Genomic DNA, 21022 nt, shown 5'->3' on the forward strand with positions numbered 1-21022 from the left:
CAAAAAAACTGGTTTTGTACACTAAATGTAACCTGCAGGGAATATTTTGCAAGGTGCTAAGCAGTGTGAGCAACCTGTACAAAGTCCTTAACTTTAAGTGACTTGAGTCCTGAGTCACTAAAAGCTCCCACCCTTTTTCTCTGAAGTGACGACATTATCAGAGGCCATTTCAAGGGAAATGCAATGAAGTCATAAATAGTTCTCATATCAAGATAACCTGCATCATCAGCAGCAGATAAATGAATAAGAAAAGAAATCAAAGAGGTGTAAAATTTCAGGTCATAAACATCTGCAAATGGATTATGTTTTCAAAAGTAATGGTATAAAATGGCAAAATTAGGTTTTCTTGGTGTTATTCTTGAATTCTTCTGGGATGATATTATGATTTTAAGAGTAAACACTCACAATGCTGTACTCAATGCAATTGGCTTTTAACAAGAAATGGGGTATTTTTCATTGACATACATAGTCATCACTGAGACAAACACAGCTGATAAAAACCACTGCCACTCACAGCATACTGAGGTTCCCTGTCCATACCGCAGCATGCTGGAAGAGACAAAACAGTGCTCTTTTCAGCTTACTTAGGGCAGCTATCCACGGAGTACTTTGAATTTAGACAGCTCAAAGTTTATGCCCCACAGCTAAAATGCTCAAGAGCAAAAATGGAAACAAGGATGAACAGTAAAAAAACTCATGTATGGCACAGAATGAAAAACTGTACTGGCAAACAACAAAAGAGATCAATGCGTATTTTACCAAACTTATTTCTAGATTTGGGTGTTTTCCGGAGCAAGACAGGTAAAAGCTTTTAATGGACTTTTGCTAAATTCTTCAGATATCATAGTCTGAAGATGATATTCTCATGTATACTGCCGCTGTCTAGTAGGTGTTGGAATAAAACTATGAAATTATAAGGAACTATCAAAACATCAAAAATCCTCCCGAACTGAAGAAACCACTTTGTGCTGCTTTTGCAAAAATACTTACAACACAGTTCTGGAAGTGATTTCCAAGCAAGCCAACAGTTGCTTTAGACAGCTTACTGGATGGTGTGGCTCAGCTCTTTCACACGAGAAGCACCTACAGTTATATCTGGAAAAGGAAATAAAACCAAAATTCTTTGTGAGCAAATACGCAAATAAAGTCATCTTTTTCTCTAAAATCATAATCAGGTTAAAAACAGCCTTAGTAGGACTATACAAAGTTCCCATGCCAAGCTTCAATTGTGTCGCCCATTTACAGGAACAAGTGCCAAAGCACAGTCAAAGCTGACCTAGAGGGCTGGAGCTGAGAGCAACTGTGCTTGAGAACAAAAACATACTGAACATATCAAAGCAGCCAACAACCTGGTTCAGCTGCTTTTCTCATCTAGCTCTACTTGAAGCATTCTCAGGAAACACAAAATGAAATATTGGCATTAGTGACAAAAAATCTAGGTGATTTCAGCAAGGCCAAGAACTCTAGGCACCAAGTTCTTTTTCTCTCTTGAGTGGGTGTTCACTTGCAAGTTTTAGACAAGTTAGCAATTCAATGACTGAACGAATTAATGTTCAACTTCACAGTCATTGTTAGGTTGGGAGGTTATTACTACTTGTTCTGTTGAAGTGACAGATTAAAATAGGTTTATATCTGAAAACTTGTTTTCTACAGTACGTACTTCCCAGCTTTTCATACCAAATCATTTTCTTCCATCATGTCAACTCCTACTGTATGAACCACAATGGCTCAGATGGGCAAGGAGAAACATCATGGAGACAGGCAAGGGAGAGACTGAACTCAGCCCTCAATATTTCTTTTTGGCCTGACATCTTTTTTTTTCATTTTATGTCATTTATGTGAGACTTCTCAGCAAAGGAGCAGGCTCACATATGCAGGACACGTTCTGCTTTTAAAGCAAACAGAGGCACAACTCAAAGGTGAAGAGAGGGCCCAACTTCACCTAGCTATCTAGTGAATAGAGGAACCCATATGCTTTCAGGCACTATTTCCATGCACAGGATGAAAAGCTGTGATTTTCAAACCCCAGACTGGAAGCCAGGTTCTTATTATTGGAAAAACCAAGCACTGCATTTCAAGGTTGAGTTGACTGGTATGGAGGAAGAAAAAAATAGCACCACATGTCTAATTTTTGCAGACTCAGATCCATTTTATACTGGTAACTGAGCTTTCATCCTTCCCTCCTTCATTTTTTTTTTTCTTTTAGGGTAGATAGCAAGCTGCTGACAACTCACACTGTACTAAGAGCTGTTCACACCGCATGAAGTGTTTACCACTCACAACTGATGCTAAAAATTAATTTACAGCACCACTACAGAAAGCTTTGACAAATTGTCATGTGTTGACACAGTCATAAGTTGTTGGTTAAAAAAAGTAACACTTCCCTCTTCTGCCACCTCATGTTTGAGATCAGAGATGGGCACATTATGCAAAGTTTGAGGGTTTGTAAGCTTCACAAATGTTTGGGCTTCACAAAACAAGTTAGGCTGTGAAACTTTTTTTCTCTTACAGTTAGGCGTGTGTTTATTGCTAAAAAGACTCTTGTAAGAAAAAAATAAAAAATCCTTTCTCATCTACCAAGATCTGTGTGTTGTGCAAAGCCAGGAGAAAAGGCTGTAAAATAAATAACCTTGCATGACAGTTTTTCTTCCCATGTGAATGATAAGATCAGACCCGTGACAAATACCCAACTACTCAGAGCTGCAGACACCACCCACCTACTGTAGAAAGGAAAAAAATATAGCTGCAAGTAAGAGTTTTAATTGTTCTCAGCTGTCACACAATGTTATCTTAAGTGAATGCATTTATTTCTCAATTTTTCTGTATTGCTTTATATGAAAAAAAAAAAAAAAAAAAAGCAGCAGTGCTCATCAGACAAGGTCCAAATTGATTTCTGTGTACTCAAGACAGTAACCATTAGTCAGCACTTGTGCCCATGGCATCCTTGAATTTTAACTCCCCATTTTCTTGGCCAGGGCAAGAATAATAACCCGCCTATTTACACACCAGGATCAGTAACGAACACAAAGGAAGTTTTGGCTGAGAGGAGCCAAGCTAACTTGAAACGCCTGCCTAAAGCATGGCTCCAAAACAGAGCTAAGCTTGGGGAAACCAGAGCATCCGGAAATAAACAACACATCCACTTGGTGAAAGGATCTTGACTTGTTCAAGGTATTTTTACTAATTTATCTTCATCTTTTCTCTTAAAGTTTATCTTTAAGTTGCTCGGCACTTCTGCAGACATCTGTGTGAATGAGACAATTCCATTCAGCAGCTAAGGCAAACCACTGGACTCCATGTTGGCAGGGAACAGGACATGAAGACTGCCAGTAAGGAGAGAAGAAAGGGGGATAAGCTGGGCCCTAGGTCAGGCAGAAGTTGATGAACTAAAAAGCCATTTCACTTTTTGCACTAGCAATACGGACTACCAACATTCTCTTGTTAAACTCCACCACCTATTGGAGCACACACTCCACTTGAATGCAAAGAAGACTCATTCAGGAAATTAACTTTGCAGTACAAAGAATTCATTTTCCTATTTTTTCCCAACATTCATACAGTGAAGAGATGCTTTGAGTCTTTCCTGACTCCTGCAGAGAGGCAACTCTGTATCTTGGCAGAAGTCATCCAGCCACCCTAGTCTACGTCTGCATTGGTGCAAGCAGAATCCTGTCATTTCTCTACAAAACCTGGTTTGTAAGCTCAACCAAAGGAAGCTTCTGCAAAATACTGAGGGGAAAGAAATTTCATACCGGCTCTCCAGTTGCTCTTTATCTGAACTTTTTCCTGTTAAAATGCAGAACTCTCACAACTCAGTTGGCTCTCTTTGCACTGATACAAATGCTGCATGAGCTTTCGAGAGCTTGATTTCATGGCAGCAGTGGACTAACACAGGGGTTTTTGCACTACACGTATAGAGAACTGGTAGCTCCACATGGATCTACTTGTGCCAGCAGAAAAGATGCACATATCCCTGCACAAAATTTATCAGTGATACTCCGAAAAATGACACAGATTACCCTCTGGTACATCTAATAGAAACAGAGACGTTTACGTCATTTACAATCAGGATGGACATTATCTTGTGCTGCTGGCTGGAATGATATCATCCATGTTAATTAGCTTAGAATGCTCTACATTTAGAAAGCAATCAAGAGGAAACTTCTATTCCCCATGGATAAAATCTTGCCAAGTCCCACTCATGAGCTCATGCCTGCACTGACCAGCTCAGGGCTAGTGCAGGAAAGCCAGGAGGGGTTCAGCAACTGGGCAGTGTAGAACAGGGCAGCTCTGTTGGCTCCTACATTCCATCTTCAGGTTTTGTCACAGAAAAAATGGCAAAGCTTGATCACAAAGAGTGACTGCTCTTACAACTCACTGCTGTTAGCAAGGTGTTAGATGAAAGCCTGCACCAAGGTTTCAAAAGCAGAAGGGAACATATGAGTCCATCCTGCTTTCTTGATGATGCACGCATGTAACCAAAGTGCAAGAAATACACTGAGAAATGTATTCCGTTGCCACCACATGCATGCGATGCAGTATGTGAAGCAACTTCTCTAGCTGGAAAGAAGAAAAAGGAGAGGTGCAGCTTTCTAATTCCCTGGGCACCTGTGCAACAGTTAGTGAGGACATTGCTGGGGTTTAAGACAGCCTCTCCTTCCAGGGAAAGCAACATCAACGACTAACTAAAAGGTGGGTAATTTTCCTGTCTCTGCTCTACACCCGTCTGCACCTCTCTGCAAAGGTCATCGCATCATATCTCTTACACTCTGTTCTGCCACCCACCATCAAACAGAGAAGAAGCTCATTTGGGCAGCCTGGCAGGACCTCCTGCAAGCATTTGGGCAAGCAGGAAAATCCCTGCTGCTTTCTACTGTGTGGGGGCTTCAAAAATAGCTCTAGTTCTTAGGAAGGGACTGAGATGCTCAGATTACCTTGAACTGAAAGGATCTCAAGCTACATAAACTTTGGTCAGTACCGCCTAAAGACAGCATTCCCTTTTGGGATCTCCCTCCTCAGTGCAGGAGAGGAGGCAGTAGGAAACAATAGCTCTGTGAGCATGAAATGGTGGGAAAAGGGAGCATAGCTTCACTTGTGTCTCTTTGGAGTACACCTTGAGCTTCTTTTCAAGCAGAAGAAACCCAGTGGCACTGTTAAGAGTTTAATCACATGAAAGCCAGCACCATTTGCCACTCTGAGGGCAACATCAAAAGGCAAGCACCCTTTGGAAGGCAGGTTGGGAAACGTGTTCCCTGCACACAAACATACTGAGACACATGCACGTGGGCATTCGCTCCTCTCCTCGTCTTTTTCTAACTGCATATATTACTATATTTTTTCACAACTTTCTTTGCATTACATCTGTTGTGGGCTGTGTGACAATCAATGCCAGCATTATCTATAGCATTAGCAAAGAAGCAAAACATGTAATTCATTGAAAAAAAGGACTCTCTTCTTTCCTTTTCTTCTCATTGCCATTTTTGGCTATGCTAAATAAATCCATCTGGTTTCTTGCTTGACTTGTATCCACTGTGATCAAACCCCTACCAAAGCTAGAATTTTGTTTGTAACACGTATATTCCCGTGGCTGCTCCCAAATCATGTCTCTACTTTTGGCTTAGACAATGTCATCCAAGTTTTATTGTAGTGCAATGCTTACAAACAAACAAACATAAAAATCAGTTAAATGGCAACACACAGATGAGGAGCTCTGGAGGTTTATCTGTCACAGGAGCAAAAATCAGTATTTGTATGGCTTATGCAGAAATGACAATAAGATTCACTGGATGTTTCTCAGTCACCTTGTGCCAGAAAAAATAACTAGATAATAAAGAAAACCTAGAGATATGAAGTTTCATTAAACTGTTGGTAAGAATGCTTAAATCAGATCATTTTGATTAGTACAAACTGAAATCCTCATAACTACATCACATGGCATCACCTTACATGTGCAACCTGTCAAAAGAAAGAAGCAGTTCAAGAGACCAGGGATGGATCTCATCTGCCAAAACATAGCACTGTAGCTGGAAGATTTCCTCAACTTTTCAATCCATGGTGATTTTTATTGCAGAAATCGTTGCAAGAAAGGTACCAAAGAAGTTACCATGACTCATCTTTTATCTCTGCTGATAAAGACATCTCCATGAGATGAACACCTGCCCTACTCCTTCTCAGACATTTTTTCCTTATGGAGTGCTCAGTAGGCAGTGGTGGGGCACTGCAGGGAACGTGTGAACAATCGTTTGGCATTTTCTCCCAAATTACAGAAGAATCCCAGAGTCTGGTGTTGCAGGACTGCAGCAAGGACCTGTTCAAAGCACTGTCTGACCAGCAGTGTGGCCAATCACACTGGCCACACAAATGTTGAAGAGACATTTATGTAAAAGTTTCACTCAATCCTAAACTGATCCAGTTACGGTCTTCCCAGTGACTTCCCTCACCATCAGAAATGCTTTGGTTTGGATTTTAGTCAAGTCTGGTTTACAGTGCTCAATTCAGCTGTCAAAAAAAAGCCCTACTGGAATGACTTACTCATTACGCAGCCTTGCAAAAATTATTAGCTATGTTACAAGGCATTTCCCTTTGGGGACTAGAAGGGGTGAAGAAAGGGGATGGAGAGTGACAGTTTGTGGTTTCTAATGCAGTAACAAAAAAAAAATAAATACGTAAGAGGAATACAGGATATAACATGTTTACATTTGTCAAAACAAGTTTCCTGGAGACAGCGAGGGTTCATGCTGCTGAGCTGTCACTTCTGCTAGAAACTGCTGCCTCATGCTATCGGGAGGTCAGTCACTGACCTACTTTCTGGTAGAACTGAATTAATTTGTTACTTCTGTACACAAACCTGTCTCTCTTTTTTTTTTTTTTCTTTTTTCTTTTTTTTCTTTTTTAAAGGGATACCAAACAAACACATAAAAAATTGCTTTTTAAAGCAACTTGGAGCTTCAACTAATGTAACACGGGGATGTTACGTTCCCTGGCACAAGGCCCGCTATGCTGGATCTGCTTATTCTTTTGGAAAAATCCATGCAGAATATTTTTAATGAGTTGATGCAACAAATAACGTCTTTCCTTTGCGAACTCTTACATTACACTAACACTCAAATACTGGTGATACAACCTATTACAGACAACAGTGGAGGAAAGCACTCGAATAATGCTATTCTTTTCCGGGGCTGCTCCTGAAATAGATGCCTACTACAACAGGATTAGCTCCCCAAATAGATGTAGGACATGACATATTTATAAGATTAAAGCACAGTTTATTAACAGAAAACAAAACAAGCAGGTGAAACTACAAAACTAAATACCAAATGATCTGATCATCTCCCGTGCAAAATCCCACAGCAAGTACCAGGAGATATGGTATAGCAGGAGATCCTACACGGCAGCACTACATTCACAAAGGAAAGGAGTTGAAGTAGTAGCAGAAGAGATGGCATCCACTTGCTTGCTTTGCTTAATTGGCTACATGGACACAGATCTAATGTCACTACACTAATTCCTTCATTAAAATAAAGCCATGTCTGAGGGTTTCACAGACCTTCCAAATCCTTGGACTATCAAAAAACTACGATTCATCTCTTTAAATCATAATTGCAATGATTTAATAGAAGGCTTCACTGCTTGAGTGGGCTTATCTTTCTGTTTCTGTCATGAGTAACAGTGCTTCTGTTCAGAAAGAGGAAAGCATTGCATTGTTCAGTTAAGGCAGGGCCATTCAGCATTAAAGCTTTTTGGAAGATGAAGTCCCACCAAATAGCACCTGTGTCAGCCTTTTCATGCAACCTGCTCTTGCACCTTATCCACCACCTGCAAAGTGAAGATAAGGATCTCCTCCACATGCTTGGCATGTTTAGTACTGAGACACTGTAAGACAGACTTGCACTTTACATTTCCCCAGGGACCAAAATAACAATAGGAGAGGCAGTACTAACTGCTGTAATACCAGACAATTACTAGTATCAAAACAGATTTATGATCACTTGAGTTCTTGGACTTGATGAGCCTCAGATGAGCCTTGCCAAAGATAACTAGGCTAAAACTAGCACTTTCAATTGCAAGTGCATTTCTGTCAACCTTTTTAGCTTTCATCTGTGCATATTTACAAGCATTAAATCTGAAGTTCAAATAAATCCAATAATTCACTCAAACCCACCAGGATTTGAAAACATCAGGGAAGTGTCAAGATGTCATTGAGCTTGTTCTGTAGAAAAGAGTACTTTATAGTTTCAGAAAGAAATAGACAAGGGAGCTATTTAACGAGACGGTGGCATATTGAAACAGGGATAGATAAGTAATTAATAGCTACTTTCTTTAAGTGAAAACTTTTCTGACTGGAAAATCAGTTTACATGAAAAATTGCAAGTCAATTGCTGCCATTTTGGGAAGATAAGAACTGTCACACACTTTAGCATCTCCTTAACTAGGAAGGATTTTATTCACAAAAATCTTCACACCACAAAACAACATATGTGAGGCAAAGAAATAATATAAGAAGGCACTAAAGAAATAGCAAAGTTCATAATTAGGATTCTAATGACAAATCTTATAAGGAATCCATAAAAATGGGGGAGAATTCCTCCACAAAAAGCTAAAGGCAACAAGCTCATTTTAGTCCCTAGGAGAAAGAGTAATTGCACAACTATACAAACACCATCATTAGGATACCAAACAATGGCCAAAAACTTCTACAGATTAGTAGCCCCAAACATTTTCTTATTAAAAAGGTCCAATATTTGTCTAGGAGATCACTTGACTCAGACCCCTCTCAATCTTCACACGTATGTTTCTTTACTAAGTTTCTAAACAGCTTCCACTTGAATGCATGGCACCTTCAAGAAAACAGGAGAGAGCAAAAAGGTCATGTTCCATGAAGTAGGAAGTGTACATTTATTAATTAAGCATTTAATTCTTTTTACTTCACATGTCTGTCTCCACAGTTTTAAGTCTCTCTCGGCAATCAAGCAATTTTGGGATTCACGGCTGTCAAGTAAATCATGGCAGTGCGTTAGCTGAAAAGGCACTGTCAAACATAGTAAAGTTTTCTTTCAGCTTGTACCCACACTGGTGCTGCATACTGCATACAACACACACGGCTTCGGATAGATGATCTGGTGAGGAAAGGTAGGACACAGGGTTCCCAAGGACTGTGATCTGCCAGAAGTGGTGCAACTGAATTGTGCAGGTCATTGAGACTACATGCCACAGAAACCACACCACATCGTCATTTATTGCATACCCATAACACCCAATGGGCTACGAAACATATTTGAGAATATTCAATCATTTTTTTGCATTCTCTTTCCAGTCTTGCAGTGACAATACAGATGTCCATCTACACATGCTTCAAAGACATACTAGGAATAGTGAAAAAAATTCCAGCACTTCACAGTTACGGCTCAGTCTTCCTGCTGAAGCCAGGGACACCGTTCCCTGGGAGATGCTGATTCCTTCACCTTTACCCAGAATAGGAGCACTGCATTCCTGCAGGCCTGGGACTGTCCTCACAGCTCCAGGGACAGAAGATGACTATCATCAATAAAATTCAGACTTTGAGAAGTTTCAGAGGTTCTCCTTCCATAAAACAAGTGTTAGACAGAAAGCACCTAATAACGAGCTGCAAAGTCTTTTGTAACAGATGCTCACTTGAGATGACCCAGGGAACTCACCTTTCTTGTCACATTTCCAAACTTAGGGTGGCAAAAAAAGCTTTTACAACTGCATATGAGCATGCTACTTTTTAAGCATATGAACAACTTGCGCATTTTTCCATTTCTCGACAAAAATTAACATTCTGACACACATATGTGGACTCCTGATATCCATTTAGTAATGCTGGAAAACCTATGATCTTTCGATCCTGGCCGCTTCTGCACCAGCTCCCTTGTAACACCTGAGCCTGCAGCAGCTTCCTGGGCAGCATTCCTCCCAGATGCCAGCCCACCTGAAGCACAACGTTTAGATGGCCAGCACAAAGTTCCCATCGCAGTTTTCTACCAGAGGATGTGCGATAGGAGGGTGCAGGGTTAATCCTCACACAGCACAGGCATTAAACTAAATCTATAAGGAAAAGTCTGCAATAACTAAATTCTGTTTTTCCAGTGCACACCACAGGAACACGTGTATCATCAGAGGAGATTAATGTAGTGCATCTGTGTTGGATGGAGCGAGGGGGGATGGCCAAACAATGTGACTTGGAAAGAAAAAGCAGGAATATTTTGCATAGAGATGGCACTGCAGGAGGAGAGGAGGGAGCTTTGTTTTGCACGGCCACAACAAGGCCTCCAGGGACAGCCATGTGCAGGAGCAGGGGGAAGGGTAGGGGCAGCACTGACACAGCTTTGCTGACAGTAGAGGAGGTCATATCCTTCCTATAGAAAACCTAAATTACCACCCAGGGTAAGATTGGCCAGCCTTACAGAAAGAGAGCAATGTGCTTGCCTGGTCAGTCTAAGCAACTCAGGACTCAGGGTAGGAAAGCAACAGATCCCAGGAAGCAAGACTGCTCCAGACAAACCGGACACAGACAGACTGCAGCAGCTGAAATACATAACCAGGGTGACATAATGTTCAAAAATATTTCTGTGCTTACTAAGACAACAACAAACTGAACCCTGATGCTGTATTTTGGGCACGTTAGCCTAAACTATCTTTAGACAGGGAAATGAGAAGTATGTGCGTACAGATGTTCCAACGCACATGAAAAGCAGAGAACTGGAAAAAGCGCTGACTTCCAAGGCTCATAAAAATGCTTTTTGTAAATAAGGGTGGGAATAAATACAGCAGGCGAAGCTGAATCAAAATCAAAAAGAACAGGCAAGAAGCCAGCAGCTGGTCATGGAGTGGTCAGGTTTAATTGCTGAACACTTCCCTCGGCTTCTCTGCTTCTGACAGATTTTTTCAGGTATTATTCCCTTCTGCCACCCCTCCCTACGTTTTACTCCTTCTGCCAGCTTTTTCATATAGCTTTCTAACTATCTTGCTTTCACAGATCTTCTCTTGGAAGCATGATTGAAGCTATAAATTCACATCTACACATCTGTAACAAAAATAGTTTTTCTAAAAGCTATTCTTCCCTATCAATGGTGACACAAATGATATAGAGTTACCAGCAATTCGAGGGTCTTGCTACTGCTTTAAACACCAATCAAGACAGAGAGCAATGCTCTGTCTCACAAGGAAAACAGCAATAACAGAACTTAATCTTTTTTTTTTTTTTTTTTAGAAAGAGAGAGAGAGCTGTTATTCTTTAAATCGTTTCTATCTGTGAAGAAAGGAAAGAATACAAGAAACAACATCGGAGCTCTTGCACCATGGAGCAGCTGTGATTTCTTAAGTAAAATATAATTATCACCTCTCTTCAGAAAAGAACTTGGAGTTCATTAATGAGAGGGCAGATCTAATTCATCACGAGCACTGCTCAGCTTGCAGTATTAGAAAGATGAGAGTAGAACAAAGTACAATTTATACATCTCTTGAAATCTTTTTCTATAAGTAGGACATTTCCATAAGTAGGACATCAAAGATTAGGATGTTTCTATGTTAGCTTATAATTGGGCTCTGCTTTTCATTGGTTCATGACGTGATCAAGACAGCGCTTACCAGGATTCTCGGGTCTTTTTGTATGAAAGGTACAAAAGAGCCTGCTCATCTCAGAGCTTCCAAATCTTTCTTAACCCCAAGCTGATGGCAAAGCAGAAGGCCCAAAGCTTGCTGTGGTCATGATGTAGAAGTGACTATCTGCAAGCAGTGCTTGCACAAACCAACTGGGGTTAGCACAGAGGTGTATCCCCTTTGGAGTAACTTGATTTGGCTCCCTATAGCAAATAATTTAAATGTGGGGAACCAGTGGGCTAATACAGGCAAGCCAAATTCCAGCCATGAAGACACAGAAGAAAGAACACTGCTGCGGGAAATGGGGACAAGTCACCAGTGTATTGGTGACAAAGTGGTGGGGAACTACAGAAAGGAAAACAAAAGTACACCATCAGGATCAAAGAGTTCACAATATTCTGATTAAAAAGAAAATGCAAAAATAAAAGGGAGGAAATGTGGCAAACAGGGACAGCACTTGCAATGGAAGCTCATTAATACCACATTGTATTTTGAATTTTTAAAGCAAGGTCCTCTCCCAGAGAGTGCCTCTGGTTGTCTTCAGGAGCTTTGCTCGGCAATATCTGCACCCAGAAGGACAATATTCAGCTTGTAGCAGAGCATGTAGTGCCACCATGATCACAGCATGACAGCCAACATGTGAAAAGATGCCCATATTTGCAATATGCCATGATTTTTGTCAAGATTTTCATAGTTAGCAAAATCACTACTGATCATGAAATTAAAGTGCAGCTTCTTTCAGATAAATTTGTTAGCAGGTTTGTCATCACTTTCTGACAGAATAATCTTTCTATGGTGAATTATTTCCACTGGAAAAAATAGGAGACCAACAAATTGCTGGATACAATTTGTGCCTTAAATAATAAAGCAATTAAAGGCATTTTAGTGGGAACACATTCTTCTCTACAGAAATAAAATCTGTAATTCATCTCATCTAAATTGCTTGGTCAGCTTCAAATGAGTGCACTATAAATCTCCTTCCCATACTGCTCTTGTTATCTATGATAAAGAAAAGAGACAGAAGGTAATCCTGTGTTCTGTATTCACTGACACATCATTTTCATGCTACACTACACTGTAATTTATTTCTAATGGGATAAACCTCTTGTAGTCTTCCCTCATTGTTCAACACACATACATCCCCAACTGGCACTGAGATGGCAGGGCTGGCAGGTGTAGCATCCAGAGACCATGTTCTGTGGAATTATGATGTCTCCTGTACATTTCAGCAGTGCTACAGCTGTGAAAATAAACAGATAGACTGTATAATTAAGATATGCTTTTATTCTTTGCCACCCACTGCCTCCTGAAAGCAATGCAGTCAAAGAATATGACAGTTTTCAATACTTCCTATAATTGCAAACTAAACTTTTAATATTGCATCTAATCGCTTGGAGACAATCCAAAAAGACATGCAATTTGATTTTGAAGAAAGTGGAAGTCAAATGAAACTGAAAAGGGCTTACAGTCTTAGCCTAACATAAATATCACTTCATTACTAATGAAAATACCTTAAAGCTTTTTCTGCTGTCATGACCAAGGGGAATACGAGAAATAAACAAACCAATGTATGAACATCAAGGTGGGGTTCACAAATGCTTAAAGTCTACATGTAGCACTTTTATTTAAAAACAATATTTTCCATGTGATTTGAGAGAATAAAACCAAAAAAACCCTTTTCCTCCAGGTTTACAAAAGCTGTCTTAAAACTCAAGTCCACACTCTTGGTCAAACTGAGGATGCCAGCTGTTGTTGATGCAATCCTGAAAGATGGATAGATGCAAAAAGAAAGCTATTGATAATGCTCCTGAAAAAATTAATGTATTTTTAGAAAACATCCATGTTTATTTGTAGAACACTTTTCCCTGTCAAAATGCAGAAGAGTACCATAGAATACTTAATTTGCTGCCAGTTAATAAATAATATTATCAAGCACTACAACTTTAAACGTAGTCTCAGTGTTATGATGCCTTTCAGCTCCATCTCTATACTTCTGCTCATCAGTATACTCACAGACACAACACACCTTACAAAGGACCGTAAAGTATTAGGTTATCAGTCATTTACTACTTCTCTAGCTACTTCTACAACCCCATCACTCCAGTAGTTTCCAGCAGCATTAATCTTGTTGGATTCAGATGTGATGCAGTGCCTTACGGCTGAGACAGCTACCTCTTCAGATCTCCCTTACAGCTGATGCAAAGTGACAGTCCCTTCCAGGGCACACTTCACATCCATTCTAGGTGCCCATCTCTGAGGAGGTGCATAAATCTCTTCACTGCCTACTGTGGTGAACTGCTCTGCTGTGGCTATGTACACCTGGGCAAATCCTGCTCCAGTACTAAAGGCCTTTGGGGCTAAGCTGGAGAAGGAGGGAGTAGAGTTGGGTCTAGCCTTCTAAATTCTTGTAACCCACAGCAGCCATCTTCAGTAGGACCAGGTTTCTTGGTGTGTCCCAAGGCAGGATGCTGGCAGCAGTGGTGAGCTGCAGAGAAAGGCCAGTGGAAATCTAACACTGTTCCACATTGCCTCTTGATGCCCATCATGAATCTGCCCTGCTGGCTCTTGTTTACCAGTAGTTTATGCTTCAAAAATTTGACAAAACATCCCAAAGGCTAACTCCTGGTGAATTCCATCCCTGCTGCCACCATCAGTTTATACTGCAACTTCATTCCGGGGATGTATTTTCTGCCAGTTATGTGAAAGGCCTACATGCCATTACTTAGCCAAGTGATGCTGGCAGAGCTGCTTGCATCTGTGTTGAGGCATGGGGAAGAAAAATAGTCTCAAGGCAACTGGCAACCAGTTTAACAGAGCTTACAGGATCTCACAAGTGCAGCTCCTACAGCAGCCCCTGAACAGCTCTGGCAGATGCTGATGGGCCTCTGCGGGGCTGTGGAAGCCCATGGGCACCCAGAGCTGCCCCTGAGTAAGCCCCCAGTCCTCACAGCAGGCCTATGCAGCAAACATCCCCACCAGTGACTGCCCTTGTTCTGCTGTCTGCTGGTTTCCCACTTCAGCTACAGCAGGCCATGCATTCATATAGGCTCTTCTCATCCCAAACTCCCTTCTAAATGGAAACCAGATGAGCTCCATGATGTGGGTAGTATGTGACAAGGCTGTCCCGACTATCTGAAGCCTCATTTAGCAGGCTGGTTTAAGAAGAGAGCAGAATCATTTTAGATAGATTGTTCTTCCTTGCGGTTGGAAAGGAACTCCCTTATCACACTCCCAACTCAGACTCTGGTTTCTGAACTTCCCTTGTGAGGGAAGGCAGCATAACTCACACCTACTACGACACAGGAAAATGCCACGCTTTTATTTAGCTGCTTGTGATGCTTATCACTTCTTGCAGGGAAAACACATAACCTTGAACTCAGATCTCGGCTGGCAAAGAAAAGAGCATACATTGTTATTTGGCAGCTCCAGGCACAAAGGATGGCTACCCGTGAAATGTGGGTCTGCTTGCAGCAAGCACCTGTATGGAGAAGGGCACAGGAGTCACAAGGCTACGGAAGACGGTCTCTGGAGGAAGAGCAAAATGGGATACACCTGGCTAGTTGTGGTCATAGATAAGGTGCAAGTAGCCAGCCTTAAACATCTTTGAGGCATGTGAAACAAAATCAATAGGATGAAATTCAGAGGGAGGATGCTGGGATTCTCACTGGCAACAACTCCATACCAGAGAAGCTGGGTTTGGGCAGAGAAGCTATCTCCCCAGGCGTAGGGCTGGGATCTTCTAGCCTCAACCTTGTAAAACTAGGCTGAGTTGTGCATCGTGGGGGATGCACAACCAGATGGTAAAATAAGCCTTCCTTGTCATAAAATTTTACTTCTCTGAAAAATCTGGTTGTCATCCAACAGGCCAACAACACTGCCACTAGGAATGAAAACGGTGGCTGCTTGTACAATAGTGCAGATGTCCAAGAAGGAGCAGCATGGGTAATCTTGAATGTCCAGTCCAGAAAGAGGAGTGCAACCCGCTTCAGCAGTGGCACCCCAGCACATGCAGGGCTGCAGGGAAGCGAGTACAGTGAACCAGCAGAAGCTGATATCTTTTCTATGAAAGCAGAGCTTGCATAAATGAAACAGTTAAAAAAGATGAACAACTGAAGTGCTGTTTGTACAAATGAAGAAAGGAAGAAACTCTAAATAGAAGAGTGTGGGATTCTATTTTCGTCCCTGTGTTCTACAAAGTGATCTAAAACTCAGTAACCTAGACTGTATTTCGTTACTGTAATAACCGCCATCATCTGAAACACCAAGTGAAATATACAAAGCTGCCTTGTCAAACATACAAACACACATAAGTGAGGGGGTAAGCATTAGCCTTCATCTCTGAAGGTGATCTGTAGCTACAGCTACATCATCTGAGATCATTTTTAAATAAAGCTATAAGCAACTGTGGCATGTGCAGTGTGTTTTTTTCCACAGCAATCTCACCTACTAGTCTTTGCAGATAGCTGTGAAACAAAAAAAGGTAGTGTACTGTTCAGAGCTCTTAATTAAAACTCCATTGTCTTGTGGTCAGAAAGCAAGGGTCAACAGCAGGGTTGGGAGATTTGCTTGAGGGCAGACAGAGAAAGCCCAGGAGATGACAGATCTTACAGCTGCTGCATGCAACACAGCACTCCACCACAGTGCCCCGGAAAGGAGTCACTGGGAAGCTTCAGTGACATTAAATACTCTACATTTGCAAGAGAAAACACCACTGAAGTCCTTTCCTCTCAAGTGAACCAAGAGTGACTTTTTTCTAAAGCCTTTTTGCAGCTGCAGATGTTGCTCTGGAAGCAAAGTTTACTTCTTCGCCTGTGCCTATCTTTAGCCACTCCACAGTTTTTCTGTATCACCGAGTGACAGCAAGCTTTTACAGTCCAAGTAATATCTAGTCTGACCATTTGTGTGCTCCTCCAGCTGCTCCAGAGCCCATCTGCTCGGCCAGGCTGCCTGGCTCCATTCTCAGCACGTGACCCAAGTATCTCCATTGCTTACTCTGGGGAGCTTGCTGCTGGTATACGGACAGATATCTGCATTTGTGATGCATCCACTCTTGACTATTACCTAGTATTTTGCCCAGGTATTTACTTCTGGAGGCATGAGGTGTCTGTGTCATTGGTGACTTTCCAGCACTCACATCCACATGTTAAAATGGAAATAACATCTGAGTGGAAGACTCATAGTTTGGTCTTTAAATTTATTTTCAATGACTAATTTTGTTTAAGTTGGTAAACGCAGCTGTTGCCTTGCCAGTTGGTGACATTTCCTTTTGGACTTCCCTACTGGTTCATGTACTGCTGCCAAGACATGTAAATTGATTCATCCCTTGTATTCCTTTGCCTTTATATATATGCTTCAGCTGGGATTTGCTAACTTCTCCTGAGGTTTGTTTTCGTAAGTAATTATTAGTCCTGCAATGCTAGTCAACCTTTTGGTCTTTACTTGCATGTTTTCTGAATTGTCATTTAAGCATGACATGTTCAGGATGCTGGATCTGACTTCATTATATTATATCTGGTTGTACTTTTTTCTCATGACTTAGTCATGTCAACATCAAGTCAACAGCAACTGTTAAGATGTGACAGAATGTATGTCTGTCTTACACCACTGTTATATGCCACGAACCTGGCATATACTGGCAGATAACCTGCCAGATGTAGGGAACTGGTGAAACGTGGCCATTCTTTTACCTGCTGAATTGAAAGGGCTGAGATGAAGCATAAAAGAGAAATAATCAGAATTCTTTTTTCTCTTTTTCCACAACTGTACCACTGAGAGCAACATTAACTCAATAGTTGCAACTGCTTATGTCACCTTTCTTAACTTGAATGCAATTTTCCCATCAATTTTCTTCCTATATTCCATATTTCTTGTAGAATTCAGCAGCTACCCATTGAATTATTTTCAGTAAACTGGTCTCTATCTGCAACTTCTCCAAATTATGTATGTTTTTCCTATCTACCTGGACATTATGAGCATCTCTAATTCAGTATTTTCAATTCCTTTAGCAGTCACAGGTGATCCTTCCATTATTGTCTTTTTTTTTTTGCAGTCACTAAATAGTTTCTCCTCATTAACTTCAAACAGTCCCACTGGATAGTGGCAACTTACCTGTTGAGTTGATGCAGACAACAGTGAAAGAGATAACTTTGTCACCACCAGGTTTGTTTCTTTGCCACAGCTATCTGCTTTATTTTTCTTATGGCCCTGTATTGTTCTAAAATTGAGTTGCCTGATGTTTTTGCAAGCATTCAAATGCCTGCTGCTGGCTTTGACATTCCCACCCTTTGAAATACACTTGCTTACTCACTGTTTGGGTTTGCTTAGCTGAAAACCAGTTACATTTTTAGCAACTCTGCCTTGTTCAGTTGGTAGTAGCAACAAAAGAAATGTAGTTTTTTTTCTTTCTGGTTCTGTCAAAAAAAAATAACCAACACTTTTACTGTATGCTTAAATGCTGAAGATACACATCAAGATTTCCTCCAATACTTTCAGACCACAGTTCCACCAACTGCTTTAGGGACATCTGTACATAGCAATGCCCACACATTGAGAAGAGCCTTGATAGCAGGCAGAGTGCTGCCAGATCTCATTTTATTGCTTCAGAGACAGAAGATGATGCTTGGCCATCAATCCCTCCTTTCCATCATCGTCCCTAACCCCCACAAGGAAGTCTCCCCATTAGTAAGCAGATGTCAGGCTAAGGAATTTGGTCCAAATCTGCTGACAGCTCTTATCTCATCATAGTAGTTTTCTGTTGGTAACACTGTATAATTGTCACTTCATGTACTGTGTTTGAAATCTAGTTCAGAGCAGTCGACCACTAATTGGTTCCCAGTCTATAAGCCATTTTTCTGCCTTGAAAGTCATAATTAATGCTACTCCCTCTGACTTATAATCATCTTGCTTCATGAATATATTATAGCTTTGTTTTCATTCTTAGATTACTCTTTATCAATTCCTGGTCACAGACATTTTGCTTACTCAAAGGATTTTACTTAATGTATTCGTCCATCTCTTTCACCTGCACCTCATTTGTTGCTGCAGTTTTCATCAAGTGTTCCAGAAACCTACTTTCAGGATTTTTTTTTCCAAAACTTTCCCTAAAAAACTTCTCAGATACTTGCCTGGCTTATGTTTTCACCAAAGCAGGTCATTTCATTTCACCCGAGACAAAATCTGTTACTTCCCTGGCACATGCTTTGCTAAAACAGCTATCTTGCCATCTTCCTATCATTTGCCTCTTTCCAAGGCCAGATTTTTGCCTGTGGCTGAACCCCAAACACAGAATGTCTGTTACTGCTTTTCATGCCAACCATGTTCTTTGGCCTGTTCAGTTTAGGTCATGAGACTACATAATCTCACTGTCACTGGGTTAACTGCAGTGTTGTTTTAGGCATTGGGTTAGACCATAACCATGTACTGCCAACTGCCAAGGGAACACAGTTTTCCTGCCACCTACGTTCTAGTTGATACGGAAGATAAGCAAGATTAAAAGATTGCAGAGTACTCGTGTTTTACAGTAACAGCAGCCATTTCAATACCTGGCTTAAAAAAGAAACCACATCTTGTATCTCAGAAACAGCTGCGTTCTGTTTCCAGAGCTGCTGTAAATTGTTCGTATGTTCTTCAGCACAACATTTTGTGTGCCTCCCTCCCTTGTTCTCACTGCACTCATAAGTTAGCAGTTACGATGACTAGAACTTTAAGCAGGTTCATGTTAAGACTCCCTAAATACAATGAAACACAGAAACTTAATACCTGCCAGAGATGGGAGAAAAAATTAAGACAATTGTTTTGGCCACTGAACTAGCTCACATTCTTCTATACTTATGGTGCTATTTGGTCCAGCAGATGGAGAATGAAAAGGAAGGTCCCCTTTGCCAACAATTTACACTGTCTCATGTTAACAATGTTATCTCTGCTCAGACCCCATGTTAAAAGCTGTTGTGAACCCGACTGTGGGTAAAATGTAAGAGAAGAACACTCTTTGCATTAGATAGCCAAGCCACAGAACTGAAGTATCAATGTTCAAAAGTCAGGTTCAAGAGGCAGCACAAACTGGCCAGAAGTGTTAGAAAGCACCACAGATCATCACTGCAAAAAGACTGGATATTTAGGAAGACAGACTTCACGGAGTCTACCAGTTCCTGGGACATGTTAAATTGCTTTTTTAGATTAAAACGGTGGGGGGTGCAGATTGATCAAATGAGATTTAGAAGCTTGACTAAATTAGGACGATATAAACTGCTCTGTAAATCTGCAGGATGGCCAATGGATTAGGTCTGTATTTGAAAACTCCAGTCCATGGGACAAGTGAAAACTTGGAAGCAAAAAAAGTCATCCGTTTGACCTCTTGATAACATCTCTGAAAAGCAAAAAACTGCTGCAGCCTCACCCCTGAATTAATCAGTTAAAATCAGACGGACTGAACTGGCACAGATTCCACTGTTTGTCACAGTATCCTTCTGGACAACATGTCCAGCATACAGCTAGAAAAGTACACAACACAATGGGTGAGCTGTTGGCTGACAAGTCAGGCTCGAAGGGTTATAGAAGGCTGTTGGCCAGTCAGTAGTGGGGCTCAGCAAAGCTCCATTTTAGGGCCAGTTCTCCTTAATGCTTTTATAAACACAAGACTTGAATGCTTACTAAGTAAATTAGCAGCTGATACTAAACTGGGAGAGGCTGTTGAGTCCCTTGAGGGTAGAACAGGATCTTCATAAATTAGAGAGCTGCACAGTCACCAAGCACATGAACTTTAGAGCAGGTGCTGGATTCTGCAGCTGGAACAAAGCAATTCTGGGCATTTGTACAGACTGGGGGATGAAAGGCTGGAGAGCATCCCCACGGAAAAGGATCTGTGGGTTCTGGTTGATAGCAAGTTGAATACTTGTCAGGAGTGTGCCCTGACAGCCAACTATTTCCTGGGGGGGGATCAGGCCCAACATTGTCAGGTGAGGAGAAGGGTTGTCCTGCTTTGTGCTATGCAGCCTCACCTTCAGCACTGAGTGCACTTTGGGGCACCACAATATAAGGACATAAAATTATTAAATAGCATCCAAAGGATTTAGAGGGGAATACACATGAGGAGTGGCTGAGGTCCCTTGGTCTGCTCAGCCCAGAGCAGAGGAGTTAAGGGGTGGCCTCATGGTGGCTGCAGCTCCCCACAGGGAGCGGAGGGCAGCACTGAGCTCTGCTCTCTGTGATAGTGACAGGACCTGAGGCAACAGCATGCAGCTATGTAAGGGGAAGGGCAAGTGAGGGTTACAAAAAGGTTCTTCACCAGGGGGTGGTTGGACCCTGGAACAGGCTCCCCAGAGCAATGGTCAAGGCCCCAAGCTGCCAAAGTTCAAGGAATGTTTGGTCAACACTCAGACATAGGATTTGACTGGAGATGGTCTAA

At 41.4% G+C, this 21022-nt stretch overlaps 1 protein-coding gene across 2 annotated transcripts in view; it reads right to left on the bottom strand.

Annotated features, from left to right (window-relative positions):
- Positions 1–21022, bottom strand: part of BACH2 (BTB domain and CNC homolog 2) — a 182590-nt gene that overhangs the window by 99052 nt on the left and 62516 nt on the right. For both annotated transcript variants that reach the window (XM_052676992.1, XM_052676146.1), the window contains one exon: positions 991–1095. The gene's annotated coding sequence lies outside the window, so the exon portion shown is untranslated. The remainder of the gene's footprint in view (positions 1–990; positions 1096–21022) is intronic.

This window comes from Tympanuchus pallidicinctus, unplaced genomic scaffold (genome assembly GCF_026119805.1).
Source record: "Tympanuchus pallidicinctus isolate F22 unplaced genomic scaffold, pur_lepc_1.0 scaffold1, whole genome shotgun sequence".
Lineage (NCBI taxonomy): Eukaryota > Metazoa > Chordata > Aves > Galliformes > Phasianidae > Tympanuchus > Tympanuchus pallidicinctus.